General features: G+C 33.4%; 1 protein-coding gene and 1 pseudogene across 3 annotated transcripts in view; one reads left to right on the top strand and one right to left on the bottom strand.

The window, feature by feature from the left end:
• Nucleotides 1–541, bottom strand: part of LOC149782263 (acetyl-coenzyme A transporter 1-like) — a 32,886-nt gene extending 32,345 nt beyond the window's left edge. The window contains exon 1 of one of the 2 annotated variants that reach the window (XM_089933639.1): nucleotides 442–541. The gene's annotated coding sequence lies outside the window, so the exon portion shown is untranslated. Of the gene's footprint in view, nucleotides 1–437 lie in introns of both variants that reach the window. The other variant, XM_089933638.1, reaches the window with a different exon arrangement.
• Nucleotides 542–8,359: 7,818 nt separating this feature from the next.
• On the top strand, nucleotides 8,360–23,762 carry LOC149782262 (uncharacterized; annotated as a pseudogene). The gene is made up of 7 exons (XR_016414643.1): nucleotides 8,360–9,604; nucleotides 10,414–10,447; nucleotides 13,382–13,534; nucleotides 16,729–16,899; nucleotides 17,961–18,169; nucleotides 19,803–20,519; nucleotides 21,261–23,762. The product of XR_016414643.1 is annotated as an uncharacterized LOC149782262 (transcript).
• Nucleotides 23,763–24,030: the final 268 nt, after the last annotated feature.

Raw genomic sequence — 24,030 nt, 5'->3', positions numbered from 1 at the left:
TACAACAAGTAGCATATGGACAATGCACTGTCCAATTTTAACTGACAACTTTCTTGAGCACTGTATAGGGATGTACTTTTTAACACACATGTAACATATGTCTTTCTGACAAACACTGCCAAGAAGAGCAAGAATTAAAAAGATGAGTTAATATACATTATGTATAACTTTAAAACTAGTTTCATAGGACGCGTGTTTTAAAGAGGGGGGTGGAAACTGTTTATATCATTACTTTTTGTGCTCTTATTGCAACAAAAATACTGGTCGTAAATTAGTCCTACAATGTAATTACGTGTACCTTGGCTATAGGAGTCCACGTCGTACATTGTAAGACTACGGTACGCGTAAAGATAACAATAATGAACATCGTCATTAAACAGGATTTGTTCAATCATAATCATAACACTAAGTGCTATTTAATTTCTACAGACACATACATACAACGTAATATTCCATTTCCTGTGCTGTGATCTCAATATGCTGCACACTTCATACGTCCACTACACAAGCGGAAGTAAAACCACCGCAATGTTAATGCCGGGATATTCGGAATACTCTCTTTTCTTTCAGAAGCAAATAAGACACTCTGCAAGGGACTCGCGGTATTAATTCAGCTCTCATAGTACTGTGATATTAAAAATTCAGTATCTTTAAATTTATGGATGCTCATGATCAAATCTTTATTTTTCAGTATAGACACGTCATTGATGACAGCTTATACAATGGGACGGTAATATCAGCAGCGGCATTTTCTGGATCTGCATGTGTTTCAAACATGTGCTTTCAATTCCGCACCAAAGAGTCTGTAATGAATTGTCCAGATTAAAGTCTGTAAAAGGACTGAAATTCCATCAGTAAAACAATGTCTGTTGGTTTATGTAGTTACAACTATGATAAATTCTGCCAAAAAAATTTCTTCTAAAATCTTACTTTCATTATCAACCAATCCTGACCATCCAAACGCAAATATGTACTCTATTTAAAGACTGGTTCCCATTTTTACGAATCGTTAATACCATAATACTCGAGTTAATGCCGACTTTATGCACAAAACGTCGTATGTGCCAAATCAACTCAGTAATACTGACCCTTTATAGAGATTGTTCCTAAGCATCCATTAAGACAAGATAACATCGAGGTTTCATCACATTATGAGTAATGTCATTTCTCCCTCGAACTGACACACACTTACGTTTTTTCACATGTGTACGAAATAACCTGATGTTGATCGGCGACCTCTGTGGGTCTACCGATTTGAGTTGAAAGTTGGTAGACAAGATTTGTTGACGTCACTTTTGTAAACATAAGAAGTCAACACCACGCTGTCTGATTGTCTTTAACCCAATTTAGATCTTCAAAGTATTCCGGCGCCCCAGCTGATCTCCATATATTCACCAGTCATTTATTATCTAACGCACGCCTCGTCTTCCCAGAGCCTTCTAAGAAACAATTTGTGCGCCACATGCGAGTATTGTTATTATTAGATTAGTCTCTAGCAAAATTCGTTGACTGAATTAATTCTTAATTCTAAATTTAATAGTTGAACGTCGTTTCTTGATTATTTCAAAGAACGGTTTATGTCAGATAGCTTTTTTAACAAATCATTTCCTTCCTTCCAAGATTTAGTTTTATGGAAAAGTCGTGAAATTACGAAAAACGGCAGCATTGGAGGTCTAAGTAGTCGAGGTACTAATTCAGCTCCGATAAGGAACCCTGGGAAACATCATGATATTTTTAAAAAATAATAACTTTAAATGTATGAAAACGCATGATCAAATAAATATTTATCATTAAAGACAAAAATGCTTGAAGCAAACTTCTCTGTAACCATTTGAACCGCGGCATGTGTTTGAAACGTGTGTTTTCAATTCCGCACCAAAGAGTCAGGTGATAAATTTAGAAACGAGTTGTTGAAACTCAAGTCTATAAAATAACTGAAATTCCGTAAATAAAATATTGTATTTTTTCATTTACAACGTCGATAAACTCACAAAAAAAAGTTATATTTACTAAAATTTTGTTTTCATTATCAACCAATTCTAGCCATCCAAACAGATGGCGTTCACATTCTTCCATCCATTACTACCATGTGTCCTTAGGTCTGACTGGACAGTTTATCTGGTGAATTTTCATCCGACATGGACCTATTGCAGAAAAATTATAATAATTTTACACTGAAGATGCAAATAATAAAAATAATGATTTTGTAGAAAGCATGCATATGAGATTTTGACTGTGGCAATCAGGTTAATTCCTTATACAACTGGTGGCTTTTATACTGAAACAACACTGCCACCAACCCCTCAATTTTACATTCATTTAAACTAACAGTCAAGGTCAAACTATTTTCTGAAAAAAAGTATCATTTCTAGTGAATAAATTTATATTACAATATCATGTAATGAAAAATATTCTTTTTTTAAATTGACAAACACTCAAATTGAAATAAATATATATTAAATCAGATATAAGTAAATCAAATATACATAAAAATCACAACCTATCTTAAATGTAATTTTTGCTAATACTAACACTGAAATAAGTATTTTCATTAATAAAAGAACAGTGCTAACATCTTGGTCTATTAAATTTAGTTGATGAGTCGTGACGTTTAAACATTTAACAACCTTAACTCATTTAGTATTGAAAGATTATGAAATTGTTAAATCTGACCTTTTTGTTTACGTGCCTTACTTTACACTTATATTTTTCATACTTGATATACATCTACTTAGATTTCACTTTTGTACTCTATTATTATTTATGCGTGTTAAGTTCCTTGATTCAGCTTTATGTCATCACTGTGTTCCTTGTGGAATATGTAGACACTTACAAAGCAACGGAGGCAACAGTTACCTATCTCTTGTATAATTACATTTTCCCCATTTTCACTTCATATACCAAATAACGTGTTCAAAGATACCCTTCAAAACAAACCACGCAACAGAAAATTATATGCAACAAACAACCAAATTCCTTCCATTTCAAACATTTTAAGCATATCTACCCCAGTTACAACTTACTTACTTGCTAGTAGAATTGCGTTCTTCCTTGGTAGTTTTCTAAAGTACCAATCTTATTCTTATATTGTAATTTATTTAATATTATACCCGGAATCGTAGTGATATTTCCCAAATTGGTAAGTTTTTGAGCGGACGAACATCTAGATAGATATGCAGTAACAGATTTATGTAAAATTATAAATGTCGTACAAAGTTTCAATAATCAGTATAATATTTGTACTTTTAATTCTTAATGTTATTCATTTAATTTTACGATTAAAACGAAATGAAGAAATAGTTCGGTTTCAATGGCCTGAAACTGTTGCTTGCTTTGCTGTTATTTCATAAATCCTCGTCTCTTTCCGATGCTATTCGAATAAATTGGAGTCTTTGAAGACTCATGTGTAATAGCGGACGAACACCTGTTGTTTGAAGAGCAGTCTTATAATCACTCTGCGCCATAGTCACTAAACAAGCGACTCTGCTATCTGGCGATTTACTATATAGTTCTGGATATTATCCCTACGCCGACCAACTCTGAGGTCACGTCTGCATGTTAAGAGCAACAAATTAGTTCCAAACATATGGCCCCATTACTTTGTTAATTTTCATGACTGACTGAAATTAACCTAGTTTACCTCCTGGAAATAATTTAAACCAAGCATAATTCTTTCTTTTAAATGTTTTAATATGTGTTTTATGTCATTTGTTTCTATATACGTTTTGACCGTTATGTTATGTGGTTTATTTGATATCATTTGTTTCGTTTGACTTTAGTCAGTTTCAGTCGTCAGTTCTGCTTGTTTTTGGCTTGCTTTACTCCTTTATTTAGATAATAGCTTTGTCTGTTTCGTTAGTATAAATGTAACGATAGAATTTTTTTTAAATAAATTTTTATAAAGTGCAACTTTTAGGATTGTAATTTATACTTTAGTAAAGATGATGATTGTCAGAATTGTTGTATCGTGTCATTCAAAATATTAAACCGTTAATAAAGACTAGGATTGTTAGAATTTTTGTATCGTGTCATTCAAAATATTAAACCGTTAACAAAGACTAGAATTGTTAGAATTTTTGTATCGTGTCATTCAAAATATTAAACCGTTAACAAAGACTAGGATTGTTAGAATTTTTGTATCGTGTCATTCAAAATATTAAACCGTTAATAAAGACTAGGATTGTAAGAATTTTATTATTGGAACCCAGATTGTATATTTTTGTAGAGATTACTATTGTTCTTATATAATACAGCATTTGTACATTACATTACACCAAAATATATTACTGTGTTCATTGTATATTCCAATAAAGAAAGGTAGGAATACAGTACATATATAAGAGAAAGTATTTGCATCAGCAACATTCCACACCGCATACGTCACACGCATAATGAGGGAAATTAAAGTCAGAGTCTGAGTTTTGCATCGTAGGCAATTTTTGATGAGGCAAATTATTCTTGGAAGCGGAAAGCAAAATGGGAAACTCTTCTTGGTTTTTTGGAGGTACAGACGGTTCTCCGATCTCCAATAACACGAACGTTGAAGGTAGGTGTTATAAGACATGACCTATTAAGGACAAAGCAAATGTTTGTCAGTATAGGAGAAACAAATATGTACACTCCGCTTTTTACAGCCTAGCAATAATTGCTACGTTCCAGGCTTTATGTTCTCACTTCCTATTTACAGGTAAGAGAAATGTACATAGTCTTATTGGGAGTTTTTTTTTTTCCTAAGTGCCTTAACACGTGGGCTATTGATAACAAACATATTTAGGAAGTATTTCACTCATTTCTAAAGCTTTTGTAACATTTTATCATTATATGATTTTAATTTTAAAGATTGTGTGTCATGGAGTATTTAAATTTCATTTAGAATTTAGAATTATAGTACTGACTTTTGTAGAAATGGTTTGCTATCAACTTCATGCTTACTATTAGTTAATTTAGACACAAAAATATCTTTTAAATTACAGAAAATAATATTTTAGTTTTAGAATAAGCAGTCAATAAAATACTTTCATGACAAATAATTTTGTCAACACTTTGTAACATTTAATTCTTAAGCATTTTTGGATTCTCGGCAACTGATTCGGCATTTAATTCCAAAATACAGAAATTACAGAATTGTGTGAAGGTTGTTAGTTTCAAATAAATACATCAATTTTATTATACATCTTAAATGTATGATTTGATTTGTGTGTAATTTTTATATATTAAGTGATTTTTTTAGGTAAATAAAGAATTACTACGCTGTAACCTTCAGGTTCTAATGTCCTTTTCCAGTTTGAACCCAGTACCTCTTCGCACAAACTAGCGATTGAACACCTACATCGCAGGCGTGAAACTGCTAGCAAAAAGGAGGACATAATGATCTCTCTCTCTCTCTTTCCAAAATACAAAAGGTAAAGGACGCAAACCAAATTGCCATATATATATATATATATATATATATATATATATATATATATATATATATATATATATATATATATATCCTTTCAAGATACACACGGCGGACGATATTAGGTTTTAATTTTAATGACAAATTAAATTATTGAATAGGCAAACTTAAGAGTTTATGGGCTAAATATTAACATTTTGGCATTGATTAGAAAGAACGAAGAAGAACAACTGTCTTGTTTTTCTTTTTTGTTTTGTTTTAACTGAGCTTAGCTTTTCTTGCTCTAGTTGAAATTTACTTTTTTGTTTTCATTTTATATTTTAGGCGATGGTTGCTTTCCATGCGGTGGTAGCCAAAATAGCCGAAAAAAACCCAAAACAAAAACCACACCAGGAACCAAATAAAAGTGAAACATACAGTTTTCAGATAAATACACGAGTGTAATTTCAAATTACATTTATGCTGTCTTATCTTGACCACCAATAATCAAGTATTTGGTCGAACGTGTTTATAGACACGAATATAATAAATACGCAGTAAATGTATATACATTACCTTATTAGTAAGCAAATGAGCTCCGTATCTTTTCGTTTTTGGTTAAGTTTTAGTTTGTTCTGGTTCATTAAGTCGTTCTTTTGTTCTTTGTTGTTGTTACTGTTTGAAATACGGTCAACCTATCGATCTATCTCTTTGAATTAACGCGGTGTGCGCTCTTCCGAGCATGCACCACGAGTTACTGCACGCACAAGCGTGCTTGATAATTGCTCCTGGGGGAAGGAATGAGAGCCACATCCCCCAGGCTTTTGATGGAAGTTGCAGTGCTTATGTGCAAATCATGGATAATTATGTTTATGAGACTGGCTCCAGGAAGAAATATACTGAACTGGAAACAGCAAATGAAGGTGATTGTACTGCACATGGGAATTGTGGTTTAAATGCTTTTTATGATGCAGATTTGGTGAGTGATGAGCCTGACAATGCAAACAAGGCAGATCTATGCTCGCAACCTCAGTATACGAGTACACAGAATGTTGACAATACATGTTTTGACAGAGATGCCCAAGATTCGTGTCACCGTTATAATAGCCCAACATATCAAGATGTCTTATCTCAGGTTCCCAATCAGGACTATATTGGAATACTTGATCAGGAACTAGATAATCCACCCAGAGACATGCATATTGAGAAATTGCTAGAGGTTGCACATGACAGTGAAGATATTGTAACCTGGTATAGGTCAGTTTTATTTAGTAGAGCACGAGGTTTTCCTGGCTGTCCGTCTGGATATTTGGTTGTTAGAAAGAACAGAAATGGTGTAAGTAGTTTAACAAAATATGCAAGGGATTGTTATTCTTTAGCTATATTTATAAAAGGGGATCCTTGCGAGATCGATTCTATTTTTAGCAAGAAGAAATCAAACCCTAATGTACAAGCTGAACATTGTGAACATGACGATGAACATAGCTCAGGGCAAGCTATGGGCAGCCGTCGCCGCCAAAATTACATTAATTAAATGATCTAGTATGAAATCAAATGATTTAACCTAGCAAATGAAATGATCAATCCAGATTCAAAATGATGTGTTGTCACATGAAATGATTTAACGAACAAAACCGAATGATGCATTTAGATTTCAAATGACGTGGTATTAAATGAAATGATGTAGAGTGAAATTAAATTATTTAACCCACCAAACGGAATGAAGAATTCAGATTCCAAATGATGTTGTGTGATATGAAATGATGTAGCATGAAATGAAATGATTGAACCCCAAAAATGAAATAATGAATTCAGATTTCAAATGATATGGCGTTAAATGAAATGATCTGGCATTAAATAAAATGATTTAAAGAACAAAACGGAATGATGATATATGCTTCCAAATGACGTGCTATTAAATAAAATGATGTAGTCTAAAATGAAATGATTTAACTGAACAAATGAAATCATGAATTTATGTTCCAAATGATCTGGTATTAAATAAAATGATTTAAAGAACAAAACGGATTGATGAAATCTGCTTCCAAATGACATATTATTAAATGAAATTACGTAGTATGAAATTAAATGATTTAACTCAACAAATGAAATGATGAATTCAGATTCCAATTGATGTGGTATTAAATTAAATGATTTAAAGAACAAAACGTATTGATGAAATCTGCTTCCAAATGACGTAGTATTAAATGAAATTATATAGTCTAGAATTAAATGATTTAACCCAAAAAATGAAATGATGTATTCAGATTCCAAATGATCTGGCATTAGTTGAAATGGTCTGAAGAACAGATTGGAATGATCAGCTTGTATTCCAAATGATGTGGTATTTAATGAAATGTATGGAATGTAAACGGTCTGATCAAAGTGTAAATCAGCTAGCGTAAATCCAAACAAACACAGGGGGGCGCTGTTAGGCAGACTTACAATCGACAGGCGTATTTACAGAATTCGGCTGAGATTTTTGCAGACGACATTTAACAGCTAAGGTTAGTGTTTCTTCTCATTTGATATAAACAAGAACAATGTTTTCCAATCAGGATAAAGTGACTATCCACATTAATGAATGTCTGTGTATTTTATTTTAAAATCTGCCTTGTACTGCACGAGTTTTCAATGCTTTATCTCAGCTAGATCTATCAGCTAAGGAGATTAAATCTTCATCGTATTTGATCAATAGTAATTACCAGGTTTAATGACTTAACGTAGCATACGCACTAAACCAACAATTTGTTGTCCGCAACTTTTTGTATGTCTTATGTTACCGGCCATACGTACATAGACATTATTCGTCCAAGTTCTGTATGTAAGAAATCTTCTTTTTCCTCCATTTAATCTAGTTTGCATTAACATATTACTGTTGTGTTTTTTTTCCTTTTAGTTCTCCTCTGGGAGATCGAATATAATTTTATTAGAAATCATGATTCGCGACTCTTAGTGCATTTGAAACACCACACTCCTTTCCAAATGTATTGAAAATGGGGGTGGGGTGGGGCTTAGTCATACATTTTGAAAGACTAATACGTGAACAATAAACAGTTGCCTTCTTGGACTGTTTATGGCGAAGAAGAAGCACAGATCATGCTTGAATAAACCCGAAATTTAGCTAATGATGTATGAAAATAACAACGAAAGGCGATGGATTCTATCAAATTTTTAAAAATAACATAAAACAGCATCACCGATTTGTAAGTGATACCCTTAGGGTAATACATCAACGTTAATAAATCGTCATATGTGTGTTCTATTATAGATCAAAACTTTCGTTGCTTTCTCCCCGAAAAGGGATTGAAATTTTCCATCAGGTGGACGTGATGGAAAAAATGTTTGTTAAAGTGGATATTGTCATCAGTCTGTCGTCATGTCCATATTGAGATCGTCTATTGGAAGAGATGTCATTTTTGTTTATTTATTGTCATTAGTTCTCAAATGGACGGTTGCAGAATTCTTTCATTAAATCTCATTGGCGTGCCACTTCTGAGTGGCTTGTTCACTGTAGAGTCCTGCTTCCGTTTAATATTATGTCACAAATTGTTTTATTTCTTTATTTCTATATTTTACCATTTTTTTTTCTATTGTATTACAGTTGCAAGACTCTCACTTTCGGGGAGTCCTGCTCCAGATTTTCCATTTTTCAAATATTTTGTTCGGTATGTAGTTATATATGAGCCAAAGTGACCACGATGATATTGTTATTAATTACATCAACTCATGTGGGTTCTATTTAGATAGCAAGCTTCGGTTACTTTTGCCCTGGGATGGGATTGAAATTTTTCCGTCACGCGGACGTGATGGAAAATATGCAGATCAAAAGAGTCTCTGGTGTAATTTTACTAGGCACCTAAGATGGCTTTTCGGAGACAATATGATTTTTTGGTTTGTTTCTTTGTAGGCATGATAAGGAAAAAAAATTTGGCTAAGTTTCATTAGCTCTTGTTTTGCCCTGTGTTTAATAATTATTTTGTATTTTTTTGGCTCTATTTCCTGGTCATTTACTGCTAATTCTCCCCTGTGGTATTTGCTATGAATCACTCGTATGTGTCCTTATGTTAGTTCCTTCTGTGTTAACCGTTTCTCATTACGTTGCAGGTTTATGTGGGCACGCTCTTCGGTCTTGTTTGGTAATTTATTCACCGCCTGCTGTCTTCTGTCATCAGCTGGCGGGATTTCGGTCCAGTTTCTCCCGCACTTTGTTTTAGAGGAACGGTAAATCTCTCTGTCTGAAATTAATTTCTAATAGTCTGGTTTAACGAGTCTATTTCGGCTACATTTGTTTCAAATGCCGAAGTCGGGTCTTTGTCTGTTGGTTGGGGGTGGGGGTGCGAGGTATGTCGGTGTCCTTATAGCAAGCTCATTATAAGTGGCTTTTCCGGAGGTTAGTTTCTCAAAGTTAGTTTGTTTTTCTGATGGAGTTTTTGCTAGCCGCTTATAGACTTTCCAGAGTATATAATTCAGTAATCCAAAGCTGCTATCTTCTATTTTATATAGCATTATAAATGAAGTCTATCACTTCTCTGTACAAAAGTTTGTCTGTTATTTTATGGGTATAAGGAAGATTTTTTGGGCTCAAAATTGCCCAATTTGCTTATACTTTTAGTTTTTATATTTGTCTTTGTTTATTTAAGGATCCGTAGTATAAAATTATGTTTTTTGCTATGTGGTCCCTTGCACATGGGACAAGGAGGGATGTTTGAGATAAGGTGTCTCTTGTGGGCATTTTCACCTGTCCACCCTACATCATGTATATATTGGTAAATGTTCGTTTGTTTGCTTATCTCTTTTATTTTTTTCCACTGATTTTCATACTATGTTCAAGTCAATCTCTAAATTTAGTGTTTCCACCTTGTTTGGCTTTACTTTTGTATTGTGTTTTATCATATTTTCCAATTCATTCTTATTAAACATGGTCCAATATTCTTTGCTTGTTTTGTAATTTTGCATTGTTTGTGTTATTCTTTACGCTATTTTGGGGTGCACTTGCAATTTTGTCATGCTATTATTCCTATAAATTTCAGGCTTACTGGATAGAAGAAAGCCAAACCAGTAAAGGTAAATGCCCTGCCAGTGATATTCTGGATTTTCCTGACATTTATTCAATCTGGAAGTATAATTTATTACTTATTTAACTCAAGTCCATGAGATTGAGTCCTTCTTTTTTCCTATCTTTTTATAATGTGTATTTTGGTAATTTTGGATCCCATTCCGTATAAATTTTATTATTAACGATTCAAATGTATTTAGATATATAAATTCAAAGTCCGATACGTCAAATTCGTACCAAATCGAGTTGTATAAATGCAATTTCGCAATTTGTATTTTTCCAAATAAATTTATTTGCCTATAATTCCATATTATAGCATGTTTCTCTAATTTTTTCCTAATTTGTAGAAAGTTTAGCATTTTACTGACTTTCTCTAGATTTATTCCTAGTCCTTTAACTTGATTTCTTATGAGTTCTGTAGGCAGCGCTTGATAATTCTCCTTTTTTTTGCCTATAAGTAGTATTTCGGTTTTAATTCGGTTTATCTTTTGAACCCGAGGCTAATCCAAAAAGGTTGTACTGCTGCATTAAATACTTATACCATTGCTTTGAAGTTATAAATTTGGAGCAATCGTCCTCATGTTGGAAGGTTTTACACTCCTCCCTCATGTTAGTTACTCTTACTCCTCGGATTCTTTTATGATTTTGGATTGCATTATGTAGTGCCTCTATCCCTGTTTCGTACATTAACATAGATAGTGGAAAACCCCTGTCTTACAGAACCGTTTACTGAGAACGGATTGGTTTTTGCACCATTGGTCTGTACCAGTGATTTTATATTCTTATAAAGTGTTTTGATCCAGTTTTGGAATACATTTCCAAATCCAAATTTATGCAATATCTGCAAAGTATAACTCATTTCTACCCTATCAAACACCTCCTCCTGATCAATGATGATTAGAGCGTCATCAATATTAGATGTTTCCATATAATTTGGTATTGTCTTTATTGAAAGTATATTATTCTGTATATTTCTGCCTTCTTCACCATACGTTTGGTTTGGATCTTTTATGTACCCTTATTATTGGTTTAACTCTATTTGCTAAATATTTACTGAGTATTTTGCAATCAATATTAAGTAACGAGACTGGTCTCCAATATTTTAGGTCTGAAGTCTAGCCTTTGTTTGTGAAGATGAGTGTAATAACTCCTGTTTTCATACTTTCTATCATTTCTTGATTTTTTTAATAAATGGTATTGTTGAGAATTTTCGTTGTTGGAATTAAACATTTTTTGAACTTTTGATAAAACTCGGGCGTTATCCAATCTAACCCCGGACCTTTATTCCTAGTTAATTGGTAAATCGCTTTATCTATTTCTAATTCTGTCATGCTTCTTCTTCTTCTTCTTCTTCTTCTTCTAATAATAATAATAATAATGTTATTATTATTATTATTATTATTATTAGTCGTGGTAGCTCCTAACTTTACTATATGTATTTTGCTGTACTATATGTACACATTATTTTGCTCTACTGTTCAGCATTAAGAGGTTAGTGTTAGGACTGGTCGGCCTGGTGTCAGGATAATGTGACTGGGTGGGACATCGTGCCACATGTCTGCGGCATGATGCCTCAGTGCTGGACATCACTATAAGCTGCCACGCTGCAGACATCGTAGCAATATGACTGAAAAATTGTTAAAGCTACGTTAAAAATCCAAATCACACACACACACATGCTCTACTGTATGTACATCTTATTGTGCTGTACTATATGTACAACTTGTTGTGCTGTACTATATGTACACTTTGTTGTGCTGTACTATATGTATATCTTGTTGTGCTGTACTCTATGTACACCTTATTGTGCTGTACTATATGTACACCTTGTTGTACTGTACTATATGTACATCTTGTTGTGCTGTACTATATATACACCTTATTGTGCTGTACTGTGTGTACACTTTATTGTGCTGTACTGTGTGTACACCTTATTGTGCTGTACTGTATGTACAACTTATTGTGCTGTACTGTATGTACACCTTATTGTGCTGTACTATATGTACACCTTATTGTGCTGTACTGTATCTACACCTTATTGTGCATTACTGTATGTACACCTTATTGTGCTGTACTATATCTACACCTTATTGTGCTGTATTGTATCTACGCCTCATTGTGCTGTACTATATCTACACCTTATTGTGCTGCACTGTATCTACACATTATTGTGCTGTACTGTATCTACACCTTATTGTGCTGTAACGTATCTACACCTTATTGTGCTGTACTGTGTGTACACCTAATTGTGCTGTACTATATCTACACCTTATTGTGCTGTACTATATGTACATCTTATTATGCTGTACTGTATCTACACGTTATTGTGTTGCACTGTATCTACACCTTATTGTGCTGTACTGTATCTACACCTTATTGTGCTGTAACGTATCTACACCTTATTGTGCTGTACTGTATCTACACCTTATTGTACTGTACTGTATCTACACCTTATTGTGCTGTACTGTGTGTACACCTTATTGTGCTGTACTATATATACACCTTATTGTGCTGTACTATATCTACATCTTATTATGCTGCACTGTATCTACACGTTATTGTGTTGTACTGTATCTACACCTTATTGTGCTGTACTGTATATATACCTGATTGTGCTGTACTGTATGTACACCTTATTGTGATGCACCATATATAGGAATACTAATCATATTCGAGTTTGTATTAACATACTTACGAAAGCAAAACATATTTAATTTTACTTTGAATAGTCCAGCAGGTAAGTGTGGACATCTGCGCTTCGCAAGCACAAAATGTTATTTGAAATTTTTTACTGAAACTTTATCTGATGCTGTGGGTGAGGGCAACGTTCCCTCTGAGATAATGCTGTTTGGGTAGATTAAGTATGTTTTGGCAATTTTAATAGTAATTCTTTTCCAATTTTAGCTTTGTACTATATTATGTTTCTTTCTTCTTTTTTCTAGCTGGTCAAATTGAGAGTGTAAGGTAAATTGTGATAGTAGTTCCTTTCCAAGTCATAGCTAGGTGGCTTTTGATGGCTGTTGGATTGCTGTTAATTACTTGGGGGGGAGGGGGACCAGACAGATGCCCCCACCCAGTTCCAAAAAACTGAAAAGGTATTTTATGTTTTTGTGTTTCCCCCTCAGATATGTAGTATGTTTTATTTTAAAATAGAATTTTATATAAAAAAATTTAGTCTTAGAATTTTTGATGGGGTATTTATGTTTCCTTAATGTTATCTAAATGGTTGTTCGTCCAAGCCTGGGTTTTTTCACCTTGTTCGAAGTTCCTTCTCTTGTATTTTTTTGTGACCTTTGCTCGAGGTCGCCAGTAAACAAAGGGGGGAGAGTGATTTCCTCTCTAGCTCCCTATTTTCAGTATTTCAGTCTTTTCATGATTTATTTATGACCCAGAGGCCTTACCAAATTGTTCTAATTCCTTCTCTAGGTGTTTAAAGGAATTTTGTCTATAATAAAGTTCGTACAATCGTCTGCATGCTGTAACATTTTTATTTCGTCTTTTACATTTGGAACTGTAATACCTTCAATCTTCCTATTAAGTCTTATTCTTATACTTAGAATTTCAATTGCTGTTACCTATAATAGCATAGATAGCATTCCACATAGGCTGGAGTTATGTTTTCAACATTCTCGTGATTTAAAAGTGATATTTTGAAAATAACATACGAAAGTGATTAAATATGTTGAATTGGAAATAACACCGTAATATTTAGCATTTCTCACAATTATTCACTCGTTGGTCCAGGAAAAACGCTTTATCCACATGTAATAGCTTCACTACTTGCGATGAATGTGTGATTTTATAGCTATTGAAACATTTATCACTTCCCGTTCATTGCCTCTTCAAATCAACACAATTCCATTGCCTGAAATGACAAATGAACGCAATCGACTCTAAAGAAAGTTTTGCCATTCTTGATAATGGGGTACTTTTGAATTCCATTTCACTATGATGATATGTTACCACAAAAATGTATTCTGGCTCAACATGATTGGTGTCGATAGTAAACTTTATCATGGAAGAATTGAGAAAGTGTAAAGAGCGCATGTCAAATAGGATGGAAGCAGAGAACATTATAAGGACTCAGGTACGTTGAATTGAGATTTGAAAGGAGGACTCCCTGCAGGATGTATCAGTGCCTGTCGAAGTGATTGAGCTACTTGGACAAGCTCGTTGTATCCTTGACAAAACCGATATCAATTCTATGCCAGTCAGCGAAGACCACCGGTACAGGGCCTCGCAAGTCTATACTGGACATAGGGGCCGACCTCTTTATGACATAAAAAAGGAACAACTACAATTTTTCATCGGTAATTTCTTAACTCAACTGACACACTAACATGCTGTGTATTATATTTACATGTTCCATTGTTATCCCCTAACACACAAGCAGTGTTTACTGCTTCCAACTTCTTTATTTTTCTGATGTTCATGCACAATATTTGATAATGCTTCCGTATGCAAGCAAATCATAGAGGTGTCATTTTTAAGCGTTGATAGTTTTCAATATTGTAAGACATGACATTCTTTCTTGAGTATCATTATCTGTCCGTCTGGCTAAATGATTTCGTTATCCTGAATATTATAAGGTATCGGGATTTAAGCTGTTTATGCAACAACACTTAGGAAATGATAAATGGTAAACATCAGTTAGGTAATGCCACTGAGTATATTATTCGCACACCACCCCGTTTGTTTGTACCCCGTTACAAATTTTACAATAAAAAAGTATCAAGGACATAAAGATGCACGAAATTAAGTAATTTCATTCACTGATTTATAATTTCTAACTTACAGTTGATAATAGTTCCCTAACACTGCGGACATATTGACATTTCAAATCAAACGGACGCTCTCGATCTAAACAAGCGACAGATTGCTCACTGACCTTTTCTGGTTTATAGAACAGTCCATTTCATTAAAAATGTCTATGTTTAATATTTCGTGACCAAACTGAGCAAATGAAAAGGACAACTCTTGTATACACACGCTAGAGACATGTAACACCAAAAATTTCCGGAATTAATGAAATTATCAAAGACGGTGAACTACATTACCCCTGTTGCTTAAAAACATAGACTTGCCTATGCAAATATGGCTACTATGTTACTTACAAAACTCCCGTTTGATTCGAAACGCCAACAAAATGACAGTGCATGGCACTCTTTGGTGACAATCAGGTTAGAAATTATGAATTAAATGACTAAGTTTTGCGATTTTGTTTATATCCTTGATGCATTTTCGTTTTAACATCGGTGTGTGTGTGTGTGTGTGTGTGTGTGTTGGCAGGTTTGCAAATAAATGGGAGCATGTACGAATATTTTAATCCTTAAAGAACCATGTATTGAAATTTAATATATAGTACTGTCAGACTTCACATGCTATTCTACAATCGATACTTTTACCACCGTACATTATAAGAGAAATTGTGTTTTCTTTGGTTTGTTTGCATGATTCTTTATTCCACATGATATATATATATATATATATATATATATATATATATATATATATATATATATATATATATATATATATATATATATAGTTATGTAGTGCATTTTTTCAAAATAATTGAATTATTTCATAACGCAAAACTTTCCTCAAGTAGAAAGTATAAAAAGATAGGATATTATTAGAAACATATATCCTATGCGTCTCAAAATAACCATTGCTTTTATTTTCGTTTTAATTAAATAACATTTTTATTACCAAATGCTGTAAAACATTATTTTTTAAAAAAAATCTGTCTGACAGTTTATATTCATATGGTGTTTGCATCACTTTATAAAACGTCACACGTGATTGGCCAATCTCAGCGTGCTTTGACCTCATGTCTTTTTATTGACGTCATCTGTTTTCATGCATCAGAATTACACGCGCTGTTTGAACATTATTATTTTCTTTTCCTGTTTGAAACTTCATTAGTTGGGTATTTCGAATAGAAGTTAAGTGGCTAAGACTTCATCGTGTAAGAATAACTATACTATATACCTTATGATGTTTGCACACGTTTGCCCAAGAACTCAGATGATTTTGAACCATCGTGATCGCGCTTCGGCTCAAAACGTCTTCCTGGTGCAAATTTTGTATTATCATACACATATAATTAAAATGTGTCTATAGTGACTGTTAATGCTATTTATACGCTGAAATTTTGTGTTTTAGACATTACTAACCGATCTATATTCTCTCTATTACATCCACATAACATAAACCTTTATATGGAAAATCTTTCTCGTGCTTTGGAAAATTATTTGTAATCACGTCTGTATTAATTTTTCTCCAGAAAATTAGTTTACATCAGGAGATATAGCAAGTTTGCTTGGGGTAAGCAGGAGAACTGTAGAGCGGAGACTAGCAAACTTCCGCTTGACTCATGGGATACAGTTCAGCGATATAAGTGACAATGAGCTCATATCGATGGTGCATTCAATAATCAACAACTTTCCTCGTTTAGGTAAGAGTTCTTTTTCTTCAACTAAATGACATATCTGTGTACAGTAAAATAGTTGTTATTTATGTTCATTGATGTGTATATTGTTATATCAGTTTTGAAATTTTAATTGGGGATGGGCTTTGCTTTTCCGCAACTGTTTTTAAAGATCAATTAACGACTCTAACTTTGTAGTGACTCCTGGTCATTTTTCCGTACAGCGACTTTGCCCAACATAGCCCAAGCGCCGACTAAAAGATGTTTCGGCATGGGGCTCAAACTGTAGATAATAACTGACGTGTGTTAAAAACTCTCATTTTTATTTGCAACAAGAATGGTATTTAAACAGATGAAAACATGATCAGTGCTTTCATAAACTGTGCCGATATCGTTAAACTGCCGGTGATTGTCATAGACTAACAAGTGCAGTTCGATTTGCATGTAAAACGAAATCTTTGTGGAAAAGCTTAAAGGCATTTTAAAGGATTGGTCCGAAGTTAATCAGATTCAACAAACAAGCGATCTTGCATACATTTATCCTATCAAATTTCAAATTCAGTCCAGTGGCCTGCTACTTCTGCAGCGACATGAACACTACTAAGCTTGAAAAATACAACAACAAAAGCGTGCTTATAGGTGTGAGTATGATTATTTACACAAGCATTTATCATTAACTCTTAAGGCAAAACTGACAACCCTGAAAGTGTGCAACTTAGGTCATGAATTTAGAGACTTTCAAATTCTGAATAAGTGTGCGCCTCCCAATGTTTGGATAATTTTATATGTTATAAGAATATAATAAATATTTGTTTATAAATACAATTTTAGATAGTGAATTATGTTAATTGCCCCAACAATGAAAACCCATTGTATGGCAAACAAATAGTTTATGTATGCAACTGTCATTCTGTGGAATAAGCAACCGAATCACCTAAGAGACCAATCATATTTTAATTCATTTAGATCCTTAATTATATCCTGGAATGGTACAGACTGTAAATGTTATATCTGCAAATAAATAAATAATTTTTTTTTTTTTATGAATTCAATGCTTGTAGTCATGTTTTAAATACTTGTTTCTTTAGGTTTAAAGACAATCGAATGTCATCTCATTTCACAAGGTATCCATGTACAAAGAGAGAGAATAAGGAGAGCAGTTAGAACTGTAGATCCGGTTGGACAACAATTGAGGCAGCGAAGGGTTTATTCAGTTCCGTCCCCTCTTGCCCTGTGGCATATGGATGGCAATCACAAACTGATACGGGAGTGTTCCACTCGGTTATATTACATGTGCTAACAATAAAGTTGTGTGTAATCTCTAATTCTCAGTACCCAAAGTTTTGTTAATTTAATTTCCTAGGCTCCGAAATCCTAAAATTAAAAGACACATAATTTTACTCCAAATTTTCTATATCTTAGCATCTCCAAGATAAAACCTTTCAATTCTGAACACATTTTATTGGAAGGAAAAAAGTTACAGCATAAAAAATTCAATCAGTTCTCTTAAATAGTTGGGACGTATAACATGAAAATTCGGCAAAGACATCATAACATCAGATCCATCAATGGCAGTTAGTTACTTGTTAATGTAAGTATTATTAACGATATTCATTCAGTACATGTTAATCTTGGACGTTAATGATGATTAGAAAAGGGTAAATTTGGTGCTTATTTTCCCGATTTTTACAAGTCTATCATGTTGGAAATGACATATAGTAGTGGGTCAAGTTGATAAAATAACGCATATACAAATAATCTCTCAGACATGTTTTGTTCCTCATGTGATCTTGTCGTGTTATATGATATTCATATTAATTGCTTAATGTGCCCAGATGATTTGATAATATATGCATCTAAATGTAATGGCTTGCAAAATGCCAACGTAGACGGTGTCTAACTCTTTAACACTAACACAATTTGAGGTAATATTTCATGTAGTTGGTAAACTTATCAACAATTGGCAATTAAAATAAAATTAATTGTACTGAGGTTAGCAGAACATAATAATTGTTTAATGCTCTGGTAAGCTTGAATATTTTGTCGAAGTAAAAAGTAGCCATCGCAGACAAATGCGAAGGTAGGGGGCTAAATTTATAAACTCTATTCTTCAACCTATTACAACTTACGATCATGAAATTTGACATAATCGACTCTGGTTGATGTAAAGAGGTTAAATGACATGAATGTTTATGACTAACTATTTATTAGGATTTTGACATTTTGTTTTGGACATTAAAACGTTTAGTAGCATCGAGTTAGGGAAGTATTTCCATCTCATATGAAATGTTGAACACATAATACCGGGTACATCTATCGGAACACCCAAAGGACTCCCTTGTCCTTCAAATGTGCACATGAAAACACAAAACAGTGACACGACTATATAGTGCAAGATTCTAACAAGCTTAATCAGATATTTAGGATTTGAACATGTTTGGGAGATAAATATTAATAAGCTTGGAACAGAAACAGCTTCAAACATTGGTACAGTTGAAACTCGCGGTTTTCTTACAGCTATTATTCCAAGAGATGCTAAATATTACTCCATTTGTGTAAACAAAGCAGAGGCCGAAAAACATTTTGCCTGCATTGGTTATAAATATAAAGACAAGAGAGAAATATTATTTCATATTTTTGAGGAAACTGGGTTTGATATTCATATGGACATCAATAAGTTATTTGGTCATTTAGTATTCATGTTTAATTAAGATATGACACCAATAACTATGAATCTTACAAATATCTGAGCAATACAATGTTTAATAAGAATGAATCAAGAATGTGTTGACATTCAATTGCTTAGCAAACTTTATAGGAACACTTGGAGATTTTCTTCAGTTATAATGCATTTCTTAGCTACTTTCAAATATCTTAATAACTGGAGTTTACATTTAACACTTATGTATGTGGAGTGTAAGGTATGATGGACGACATTCGAGAGTGAGAGATCAAGCAATGTGTCAGTGATCTACTTTATATTAGATAATAATACGCGCGGTGTTATCATTGTTATATCCATCTCTTGCAGGAAAGCAATACATTTTCTTGTCTCATATAACGTGGAAAGCGATATACATATATTCTGCAGATGGCGTTTTGTAATACACGGATGCATGGATGGTTTCACAAGACTTATTGTCTACCTAGCTTGCAACTATGATAATAGAGCTTCAACAGTTTTAAACCATTTCACTGAAGCCGTTTCCAAATGGGGCCTTCCTTCCCGAGTGAGAGGGGACATGGGTGTGGAAAACCGTGAAGTTGCTCAGTACATGCTCTCACACCCTCGTCGGGGCCTTAATAGGGGAAGTTTTCTAACTGGAAAAAGTGTCCATAATTCGAGGATAGAGAGGCTATGGCGTGATGTGTATAATGCTGTGCTTTCTTTATTTTATGAGCTTTTCGTATAATTGGAAGTCAAAGGCTTTTTTTATCCAGATTCGGAGAAACATGTCTTCTGCTTGCATTATGTGTACAGAAATGTGATAAACGACAGACTATTCCAGTTTATGAATTCATGGAACAATCATAAATTGAGAACTGAGAACAACAAGACTACCTGCCAGCTATTTACACTTGGACTGCAGCGTATATTTAACGAGAATCAATTAATTGCTAACGAATACTTCGAAGAATTAGATCAGGTGAGAAGCTTGTCTCGTTTTAAGCAATGTGGCCTATTGGTAAAGAAAGAAACCAGAAAGACTGAAGAGATTTGAAACTGGGCACTATCCAATCTGCACGTTCCTTAAAATACCTACCATTATTTTATCAATGTCTGTGTGTATGTGTGTGCTTCTAATTAGCAGTGTATGTGATTACCAAAGTCATAACTAATGACTACAACTTCACAGTGTGCTACGTCGTTAAGTGGAAAGTACCTGTATTTTCGAAATATATTCTATCAAGCTCATAAAACATACCAAATTTACAATCAGCGAAACATTACAATAACAATATAAAGCAAAATTCCCTGCATGTCAATATAAATAGCATTTAAAGGACATCTGATTGTAACATTTCTGCTTCATATAACTTAACAGACAGTATTCGACAAAAGGTTTAGAATTTCAGAAAACTGTTTGTCCAATATCGAGGAACAATTTCTTTTAGCACAAAAAACTTTCATGAGTTTACCATGCAGAGACCAAATTACAAATTTGTTTATTGCCGGTTCTGCAAGACAGTATATGCTATTCTCTTAGCCTAACATTTGTTGGTGATATTTGGAAGTTAGAACTGAGTCACCGTAGCTCATTCTCTTAAACGAATTCATTTCTTAAGAGCCAAACTTAATTGTGTCTTTGAATCATTTTTTTTAACTATAAAAAATGAATGAATACATTGCAGACAAAATTATTATTAGTATTATTTTCTTCATTTAGGACGCTCTACCAGAGTATGGAATGGATCCAGATGCACCGTTACCTGAGCCAAGTGATGAAGACAATATCGACGTGCCATCAGTAGAGCTACTTAATGAAGAACAGTTGCATTCTTTCAATGCCAAAATGAGTGGAATTCACGTAGCTGACCTTTCTGACATTGAACCATATTTGCATGCTTTAGATTCTGTTGATGAGGTTTTGGAAGTTTGAAGTCGATAATTCATGTACTCTACTACATTTCCGTTGATTATATGGGGCGATTTTACTTTCTGCAATTGCTCAAAGCAGTATCTTGTCATCAGTGACAACTTTCTTTCATTCCTCCATCTGTAATTAAATTCATCTTAACTCCCTATTTGTAAGATTACAAATGTATTAATAACATAATCTTTGTTCCTTATTAAATAGACTGTGATCCAATACAGCTCTATGTTTAAAATAATAAATGAATAACTTGCGCAAGACTTCGTCAACTGAAATCTGAGTATCAATCTACTCCTAATAGGTATGTCCGACTGTACTAAAATCTAATTAATAGTGTTGATAATTTTTGTATTATAAAAATCCAATAAGCGGTAATAGAACATGCGTTTGATTGAATTCAACTGAAATCTCCGCAGAGTACGCATCTTACCTCTATTTATTCGTATTTATACAAATTCTGTCAGTATTATCAAGCATTTTTCTGTGTAATTCAGGGATAGCACTTTCCGTTCTGTTTGGTGTATATTTGTAATCCTCCATGATTGATTATATGTACCTTGATATTTGTCTAAGTTAATTTCAATCAATGAAAATGTCACTTACGCCGAGTGGAGACAGTACTTAAAAAAAATAAATACAAATTAAATAATTTATTTATCAACTGAAAGTTGTGTTCTAGTTCTATCTTTTAGTTTCTTTTAAGTGTAATCATCATAAATGCAATGTGTCCTCTTGTAACTAAACGTAAAATGCGTCAATCTTTCTTAACAGCTATGTCCGCGCGCGTTTCTCCGAGAACCTAATTAAGTGCCGACCGTGTTTTGATAACTGACTTGTGGAAGTATTTGTTGTATTGTTGCACTGAACGAAAAGCTGGACTCCTTTGTATTATCACGTTAATTATGTCTTTTGAATCAAATAAAGGAGGTGGAATAAAAGAAAAGTTAAAAGGCACAAAAATCTTATAAACTTAAAATCTAGTGATCCCGGTCGTATGTCGTGTGAACTCGCTTCATTTGAATAATCGAACACCGTTATAAATGGTATCGTGTACTCTTTCATAACTGTTATCAAAGATAGCAATGCAGCGAAGCGAAATGAATACTTTGTAAAATAAAGAGCTTGTTTTCACAGATACGGACCATTGTGGGCAAGCGAGTTTCAGAGAATTTTTGAACTGGCACTTAGAGATATCCTCAAGGATGATAAGAAGTTTCATTAATACTTCCAATGAAATCACGACATCAATATTGTACTAACTGAACAATACAAAAAATGAGTTTCGACATAGAAGATCGTTTCATGAAATAAATGTCGCGTTTTTTGTTTTTGTTTTTTAAAAAAGGATTCTTGTTTGTGGGTATATCAACATTTAGTCTAGTTCCCTGCTCTGTGGACTCCCGATTTGGCAGGATATTATTAAACACCACTATGGGAATTAGACTCATCAATAAAATAAAAAGCATTGACGTGTTACACAGATTTTTCGCGCACATGTGATGGTTGTTGAAACCAGTTGGAACGATCTTTTACAACTTCATTAGAAAAAGCAATTTATTAAAAATTGTTATCGACGTGATTGTAAAATGAGGATTCAGTCAGTAAACAGCCCAATTCCCTAACGCCTCCCCCTCCCTCGGTTTTCTCGATGTCAAAGCGAATTTTCAATTTTTGGAGGTACCTCGGTAACTCGCGCCCTCGCTTATAATGCGGTCTATGCTTGTGGACACTGTTGTGTACGAGTTATCGAGGGAGAGGTATATATATATATATATATATATATATATATATATATATATATATATATATATATATATATATATATATATATATTGCTATGCCCGTCTCACATTAAATAATACCTATATTGTTACGTATATATTGTTTTTTCCTTTTTGGTGCATTACTTAAGATTGCAATGAAGGTACCTTAATATGTGTTGACTCATTTCAAAATCAATATTAATAAAGAACCTGTTTACAAGTTTGGGGTAATTTCACATTTGATGATTAAGCCTGATGAGTTCTGTCGCAGTGAGAGGTATCGTGAAACATGTGAAATGGGAGGTGTTGATAGATAGATCTATATCGAATAGGAAATTAATGCAACATGAGCCTTAAAGTGTATACAAGGTATATGAGTTGAACAATGAATTCATTCCGATTTTTCTATGTTCTTATTTAATGTTATTCTGCAGATATATTTAATGTTTTGTTTAGATATAATTTGAGAGTTGGATTACTCATCAAAATTACAAAGAGCTCATTGACTTTTCAATAAAATATTATTCTGTGATTATTGTTATTATTGTGAATTCATTCAAAAGAGTTCTAGACAATGCCATTGTTATACATTAATAATGTTAGTACATCAGCACATTCAGGATATGGAATTCATATGAAACTCCCTATTCTTTTGGACTTCGAATATAATGCTTAGTATTTGTAACGTTTCCCTCTTAGTAAGAGGGGTGGTTAATTGGATTTGGCTGGAATTATCTAGAGGATGACCTCCCTCGATATTATAACCCGGCGGGAGTGAAAGAAGAATATAATTTTAACAG

The sequence above is a fragment of the Sinohyriopsis cumingii genome, chromosome 15, assembly GCF_028554795.1.
Source record: "Sinohyriopsis cumingii isolate HCF-2022 chromosome 15, ASM2855479v2, whole genome shotgun sequence".
NCBI lineage: Eukaryota > Metazoa > Mollusca > Bivalvia > Unionida > Unionidae > Sinohyriopsis > Sinohyriopsis cumingii.
This window is presented reverse-complemented; position numbering and strand designations above follow the sequence as displayed.